The following is an 8,623-nucleotide window of genomic DNA, read 5'->3' as shown; positions in this document are numbered from 1 at the left end:
TATATATATATATATATTGCTGCTACCGATGTGTGTATATTTGGCAGGTGTAAAAGAAGTATTGAGATATGTTACCTAAGTAAAAGTAGTAATACCACAATGATGACATTCATGATGGTACTAATAGTTCAGAAGTATTTGTAGCAAAATGTATCAAAAGTGCTCATCAGGCAGAATTGAACCTTTCAAAATGTTAAATGATTTTAAGTATTTTTTATCCTTTTTTTTGTTTGTTAGAAAGCATACAGTAGAGAGATGACAGGAAATGTGGGAAGAGAGAACCTGCAACATGAACTCGAACTGGGGACACTGCACACACCCCAGAGTTGTATATATTATTATAATGTCATCGTATATTTAATCATTTTTACTGTCAAAGTTCAAGCAGCATTTTGATGTTGTAGTTCGTCATTGTGGAGCTAATTTTAACAAATGTACATACTGTTGGACAGTTTAATAAACTAGTCACGGGTTTGCATGTAACAGTAAGTCGTAACTATAGACGTCAAATAAATGTAGTACGATAGTGGAGTGGAAGAATAAAGAAGAAGAAAATAGAAAGTACAAGCACCTGAAAATTGTACTTGCATGCAATACTTCAGTAAATGTTATTTCCGCCACTTTGGGTAAAACATTTAAGCGTTTACTAAATGACAGCAGCATGAAAGCATTTGGTCTCTAATTCCTGCACCTTTGTCTTTTCACTCTGTAGTATTTAGCATTTATTTTGTCGCCATCTTCCTATTTGTCCACTATTTAGTCTCTTCGTTGCCCTTTGTCCTCCTCCACCCCCCTCGCTGCTGCCACATGTAAGCTGGTCAGGTTGCAGACAGATTTGCCTTCTCCCAGAAATTCACAGTTGGACCAAATCCAGTAGTTGAAACAATTGTGATCACATGGCATCGCCACCACAGCGCACACACACACACACACACACACACACACACACACACACACACATACACACACACAGACATGCAAGCTTATGAGTAGATTGCTGGAAAACCTGGATTAGTATGATTGTTGCAGAGTGGTGTGCTCGCAGATGTAGCATTTCCAGTTTGTGCAGCAGCTGTTTCCCTCCTCGAATAAACAGTCATCTACTCATAGAGTGATTCACTCATTCTCAGTGTTTGGATTACTACACAGTTTTTACACCTTGTGAGTTTTGCTTTTTGGCTATCATCCGCTCTTCACTCCCACATACTCCACAGCATCTGACCCTGTTGAGCACTTAGAGAAAAATATCTCATATTCTGGATCATCCAGGCTGCGGAGGAGGAGGAGGAGGAGGAGGAGGAGGACCGAGAGACTGAATGCTGAGATCAGAACTGCTGAAAGAATCATAACTGATAATCAATCCTAAATCAATATTTTAACAACATTCCCCTCTTCCTCTTCCTCTTCCTCTTTCCACGTCTCACTCCCTCACATCGCCTGAAACACTCCCATCACTTCTTTTGCTGTGATATTACGTTGCCAGGCAACAGTCTTTTTTTAATCCATATTTCATCACTGATACGAAGGAAGGGACGGCGCCATCTGACCTACCCACAATGCCGTGTGGTGATTATTCTGTGTGTGTGCGTGTGTGTGGGCGGTTATTCACTGAACATTTTATCATCACAAGAAAATCACAATTAACAGTTGGCTGAGATGTGTCACCTCGATGCAGCGAAGCACGCAAGGATCAAAGGAAGTATGTAACATAATGGTCGTCGTTGTAAAACATCCCGTCCTACCTGATCAAATGTAAATGTTTTGACGTCACTTTCAGGACCACAGAGTCTGTCGGTAGCTTTCGATCGAATCACACAAATTATAGGAAAAATATCCACTTTTCGGAGGACTCCTCGTCCACGCTGGCCTAATATGTGATATTTAAAGTCCAATCTTGATCTTGGAAACAGCAGCTCATTAGTAACTGTTCAACTCTGGATTTTCGTGTCAGAATTAAGAAATAAATAACAGCAGCGTCTTCATACAGGCAGAAGAAATCAATCACAGAAGAGCCACAAATACAAGTTTCAGAATGTAACACAGCTACAAATACACTAATATTATATGTTTTGTACTTTATTTACTTCTAACAGTCACTGTAGCCACAAGTGACAATTACAGGATAATGGTATGTTTACAAAGTGCAACAGCAGCACAAGTAGAAATCTGGTCACACAAGAAAAAGTGAGTGTAGTAAATTGAGTTTGGGTCTGTTTTATATCTTATGAATTCAACTTGTCGTTTGTAGAAGGAAGAATGTTATTTTTATCGTTTGCTTGTTTCCTGGAAGATGGATCCATCCTCTGTTCCTCCTGCTTTTTCTCTCTTTTTTTTGGCGTCTTTTTTCCAATCTGCTAAATAATAAATAATAAATTGTATTGTATGTTGTTCGGATCACAAAGCTCTCCGAGACAAATGTGTGATTTTGGCCTTTATGAACAAACTTTACCTGAAAACAAAAACTTTGGATCGCCACTGAGAATCAAACGTTGCAGATACAACAGGGGAAGATTTAACGGTACAACTTTCTAATGAGGGTTTATAAGTTGTAATCAATGCCTTTATGAATGGTTAATGAGTCAATTACATTAGGTCATTAATACTTATAGGTACTTAATACACTCAACTCTCCTCTCCACCTCTCGCTTCACTCCGCTCACTCTTTAAACACACACACACACACACACACACACACACACACACACGCTGCCACAGATGGGAGCCTCAGTGAGGACCAGCTGCGGAGCAGGAATAGGCGTATCCAGGGGGGTTGGGTGGGGTGTTGAAACTGGGATTTGGACCCCCTGTGGCTCCGGCTTTTCAGCAGAAAAGAGAAGTTGTAAGAAGAGAAGGAGAGAGTGGCTGATCCAAGAAGTCTCGAATTTCTTCTTTAATAACTATCTACTGAATTAATATCACGTTTTCTGTATCGGCTTGTTCAAACTCTTCATGGAGTCTCTTTATGGCTTCATCATATTCTAGATGCCTTGTAGATCATTTTATACACTTTTTCCCAAAATTTAGCCGACATTTGTTTTTCTAAGTAGACTAGAATTTAAAATAAAGTTCTGTGGGTTTAACAATGTTTGACTGCAGTAAAGAACACATGAATACACTAAAGCGAGCTCTGTGAGGCTGTTCTGAGGCATGGTGGAACCTTAAAAACAATGCTAACATGCTGATGTTTAGCAGGTATAGTGTTTACAGTGTTCACAATCCTGTCAAACATGTCTTTAAATTTCTGACATGATGATTACACATGTAATAATTGACATTAGTCTGTACCAAAGTGGTTGCATGTTTGAAAGACTGACATCTATAGAGCTATCCCACTCAGCTTGGCTGAAAACCTTAAACAGACCACTACATTAGACCTCTCTGTATAATCCTTCTGTATGTTAACATAGCGTACAACACACTTCACTGAATATCATGGAGGACAAAGCAGCTTCTGTCCTCTCTGTGAGTTTCTGCCTCTGCAAGTTTTCTTTGGAGTGTTTTTCCTCTCTTGACATTTGGTGTCCTCGTTCTTGTTTGAGGAGTTTCTGCCCTGCAGTGTGTTCTCATGCACATACTTTCATCTTGTCATGATGCAAACATGCATGTAACGCCCGCGACCCAGCAGAGCGGGTGTGGGGCTTGTGTTTGTCTTGTACCTGAAGCAGCTCACCTCCTTTTCTTCCCCGGGTTTTATTCATAACACAGCAGTGCTCGTCGTGCCCCGGCTCTGTGTTTCAAGAAGCTTTTAGAAAGTAACTGCAGGCTGACCCAGATAGCTGAGAGATTCTTTGAAAAAATCTTTTCAAGTATTCTGTCGGCCTCAATATGTTTGGGATTACAAGTTCTTTGGAAATAGGGATCAGGAGTCTGAGCAGTAATCCAATGAAACGAATTACGTGAATTAAGATTATTTCATCACTGTTCTCGATGTGATAAAGACCAAATCTGAATTATACTTGAATCTATCACTTACAAAGTTCATTTTTGACTAGAAAACACTGAAATGTTGCACGTCACATGGTCTTTATCTGCATTATTGAGTTTGCTCAGTTGACATGGAACTGTAGTTGTTCACACTTTGCACGATTTTAAGCACCTCCAAGACTTCTCATCCAGACCAAAACCAGAAATCTATTAATCTCCTGACACCTTCTGACTTCCCTCCTCAGTCCTACTGAACACGTTAAACTTTCAAAACAGGTTACAAATATGTGGCTTCATTTCCTAAAACAGTTGGGCGCTGTAGTTTTTATCTGACGTTACTCAAATAGGAGTAAATGGTTTGATGATTTGTTGAGGACTATTTTCAGCTGAGGATTGATACACATTTGGTACATTAGTGAGTGTTTCCGGCTGTAGGACATTGTATGTGGGATTGATTCAAAATAAACTACAGTGTGTGTTAATGGTAATAGGGAGAGCAACAATGTGGCTCATTGATGTGTTTTTAATAGTTTAATAACCGAAGACCTCTATGACACAGAAGAATAAGATATATCAGGTTTTAACTACACAGATGACACGTGTTAGTTGTTTAATGCATTGTTGGTTTGACTTATCCCGTGAGAGAAGTTTTGTTTTGCATACCTTCCAACCTTCCTAAACACTTCTTCATCTTCTACCTTCTGTCTTGACAACATTTAGCTAAATGCTAAATGTTCGAGGATGCTATGTTCCTAATACCATTCGAGGTTATAGCCTTGCTCCCATAAGTGTCCATTGTCATTGAATAGGCGGATGCTAAAACTGGGCTACGACAGCCAAGTGTCCTTTAGTGAAGCAATTTTATTGTTGCCTGAGCAATTACATGCTGTCAGATTAGCATGTTTAAGGAGGAGAGAAAACAGAGGAGGCCGGGTGCTCAGTGTCCATTTATGTTGTTTTTGTACCCCTCTCCTTCTGTCTAGCCCACCCTCACCCCCCTCCTATCTCCCTCTTCACCCTCTCCTGCCTCACTTGCTGGTCAGCAGACAACCGTTTAGGCGAGGCAATCAGGGTTAATGGTGTGAAAGTGTCATCTGGACGACTGAGAGATGCAGAGAAGTCGTCAGGAAAGGTCAGCGCTCTTCACTGCTGCATCACAGGGCGTCTGGCTGCTTTAAGCTGGAAACACGGCACTCAGTTTTAAGCCCAGTTATTACCACGGTGTCACTGTGACGACTGAATTTAAAGATTATTGCGAGTCCACACTGGTCAGAGCAGATACTATATACTATAATACTATAATGGAGAAGGTTTGGCTGGTAGATGACACCACATTGACCTTTTCATACTGATGATGCAGTGAATAACTTTTAAATCAACATAGTCTTTGAAAGAGCTGCTTTTGTAGTGTTTTCAAGGTTTTTAGTCATGGAATGATACCTGGTGCCTGCACACAAGGACACGCCACCAAGGATACTCCTCGTACATTATCTTGTACAAACACATTAGCCACTGGACCAATCTGAAGTGATCCTGTAGTTTTGACAGTTTAATGACAAGCGAGTGTGTTGGTGTGATTTTCAGTCTTTTCATGGTCAGTTATGATTTTAAAAAGGCCTCTGTGTGTCTGTGTTGTGGTGTCTCATCGCTGTAGCCTCTTGAAAGTGCTTGGCAGCAGGGAATGATGGGTACACTGTTGGACCAGACTCATTTGGATTAAGTTTTGTATTTGTGTGTGTGTGTGTGTGTGTGTGTGTGTGTGTGTGTGTGTGTGTGTGTGTGTGCCCTGGCAGCGGCGTTGACTGCTGGGTCCTTTTGAGACTCGTTTCCTTTAAGGTCACTACTTTGTTTGACTGAGAGGAAGAAGCTGAGCGCTGCCTGCTGATTGAGTGGCTGATCTCTGGATCTCTGCCACTGCAGGACCGTCCGACATACTGACTGACTGACAAACCAACAGACAGAGTGCATCTATACACTGAAATAATATTCTGACAGTGAGAAAGTCGAAGACCATATTTTGTCCACATGAGGATCCTGAACACTTTTAAACAGGTTGGCAGTTGGTGCAGACTTGTATAGAGGTTTGATTAAAAGTAGAACAAAAGTGCAGTACAAGTAAGAAAGTAATCAAAGCAATAAATACAAAGTGCATTCAGTGCTGAAATGACTAATTAATGAATTGTTTAGTTGTTTGACAGAAGGGTTAGGGATAGATTTAAGTGACTGGTTGAGCAAAAATGCCAAATATTGTCTGGTTTGAGCTCCTAAATTGTGAATATTTTTTAGCTTTTTCTCTGTTTTATATTAAAACATAATTGAAAATTAAACATTTTGGGCTTTTAGACAGTTGCTCAGACAAAACAAGCAATCAGAGTACGTCATCTTGGGCTCTAGTAAATAACCGTTACTTGCAACAGTAGTTTCAAAGTGCGTTACAGACGGGACACACAAGACAATGTCTGAAAACATGCACACAAAGTGAACAAACCACGAAATATAGAGATCCACGATCATGAAATCCAGAGAGAAACAAGTGAGTTTGAAGACTCACAGCCTGCTGCTTCCCGTCATTAGTCCTGACTCATGGTTTCTCCTTGACGTCCACCTGCCGCTCGCTCTACCTTCCCTCTCTCCCTGTGTTTGATCAGCTGGAGGAGGCCAGAGAGGCGACGCCGAGTCGCAACTTTGACAACTTAGTGAGCCTGTGTAGCTACAATAACAGCAACTATGATGATTTCTTGTAAGTTTTCAGCCTTTTTTATCCAGATGTTCTGATAGACTGAGGTGGACAACTTCTGCGTATAATGATATTTCATGAGTTTGACAGTGTGTTTTGACAAGTCTTAACCTAGAAATGGATGCCTTTCGAAGATAACAAGCATTTACATGAGAAGTAAAAGCAGCAACAAGACGTGACATTAAGTGTCTGGAGTGAGGGGGTGAATAAAAAAAGATTATACAAGACTTTCGGCTTCACTTTGTCGTGAGAAAATTGAACATGATATCGAATTTGCAAGTAACAAAAGAAGCGTGACTGGCAAAGATTATGTGTAGTTTGTCTGTCTGGTCGTATGTGTGTATATGGGAGAAAGGGACAGCTGGCCATTGAGAAAGACTGAAGGTGGGGGGTTTAGCCGGGGGGGCCATTGTAATACTACTTCAAGACATCTGTTCCTTTCTTCTATTCAGTTTGACTTTCCCTCCCCTCCACACACACTTGCACACTTTCTAATGTCTTTCTACTATGACGTAAACTCCTCATCTAGCATCTCTAATGTTTGCATCAGCACCACCATATCTGAGCAAACCAGGATTGTTTCTTCCCTTTGAACTGCGTCAGTGGACTCTTTTTAATGTGAGTCGAGTCCTCTGTCTCCCTCCTGTGGTGCGGAGTGGGACGGTAACATCCCGTACGTGGCATCGCCGCGGGGTGTGCCTGCTTTGGGAAAGAAAGGAGAAAAAAAAGGTCTTTTATTTCAAAGAGCATTTGAGCTCTGCTGCCCACATCATGTATGAGCCGGACACACCCGTGTGCACACACACACACACACACACACACACACACACACACACACACACACACACACCACTGACACATCTGGAAGCAATCGACTGCAACCTCTGCCATGAAATGTACCTCGTTCACCTCTACGCACACACACACCCACACACACACACACACTTCTGAGGTAACCAGAGCAGACGACATGGTGGCTGATCTCCTTTACATCCTTTTCATTACAGTCTAGACCAGCGCTTCCCAAACATTTTTAAACCATGACGCCCCTCCATGTCCACCCATACAACTAACCATACGACTGATTGACGTCCATCATGTGATAAATGTGGACAAACATCAATGTTAAAGGAATCGCCTGACATTTTGGGAAATATATTTATTTGCTGTCTTGCAGAGAGTTAGATGAGAGGATTGATACCAGTCTCATGTTGTAATTATAAAGCTACAGCCAGAGGCTGGTTAGCTTAGCTTAGCATAAAGATTGATAATGGGAGGAAACAGGTAGCCTGGCTCTGTCCTAAAGTTTGAAAAATCCTCCTTACAGCACCTCTAAAGCTCACTAATTAACACGTTATATCTTGTTTGTTTTCTCTGTGCAATTGTGTAAATTAACATGTTAGTGAGCTTTAGACGTGCTGGTAGGTTGATTTTGTTACCCACAAACAGAGCCAGGCTAGCTGTTTCCCCCCGTTTCCACTCTTTGTGCTAAGCTAACCAAACCGAAACTGATCTTCTTGTCTAACTTGCAGCAAAAAAGGGAGTAAGTGGTGACTTGTCTGTCTTTCTTTAAGATGAACCGGTATAATTTTTGCTGTACAGCAGCTACTGTATCCACACATAGTTTTTATAGGTTAATTGGTAAATGCTAAAAGTAGCAGTAGTACTAGTAGTAATAGTATCACAAGTAGAGAGGACTCGTATAGTCAGCAACAGAAAAAAAGTTGGTGTTTCTGTCTTCTGTGTACCTGGAAAACTCACCTGCGTCTTATGTTTCTATGACTACCAGCAACTGTGAGCTGCAACATAACTGCATATTTAACGGGATTTTTAATGTGGTGATTTTAATGTTTATTTCTTCCGTCTTGGTACATTAAAAGACGTAACATAAAATGTAGTTTACTATACTTGAGTACAATTTAGAGGTACTTATACTTTAGTTGAGTCTTTCTATTTTGTGCT

The sequence above is a fragment of the Enoplosus armatus genome, chromosome 4 (genome assembly GCF_043641665.1).
Source record: "Enoplosus armatus isolate fEnoArm2 chromosome 4, fEnoArm2.hap1, whole genome shotgun sequence".
Lineage (NCBI taxonomy): Eukaryota > Metazoa > Chordata > Actinopteri > Centrarchiformes > Enoplosidae > Enoplosus > Enoplosus armatus.
Note: the sequence above shows the minus strand (reverse complement) of the source record.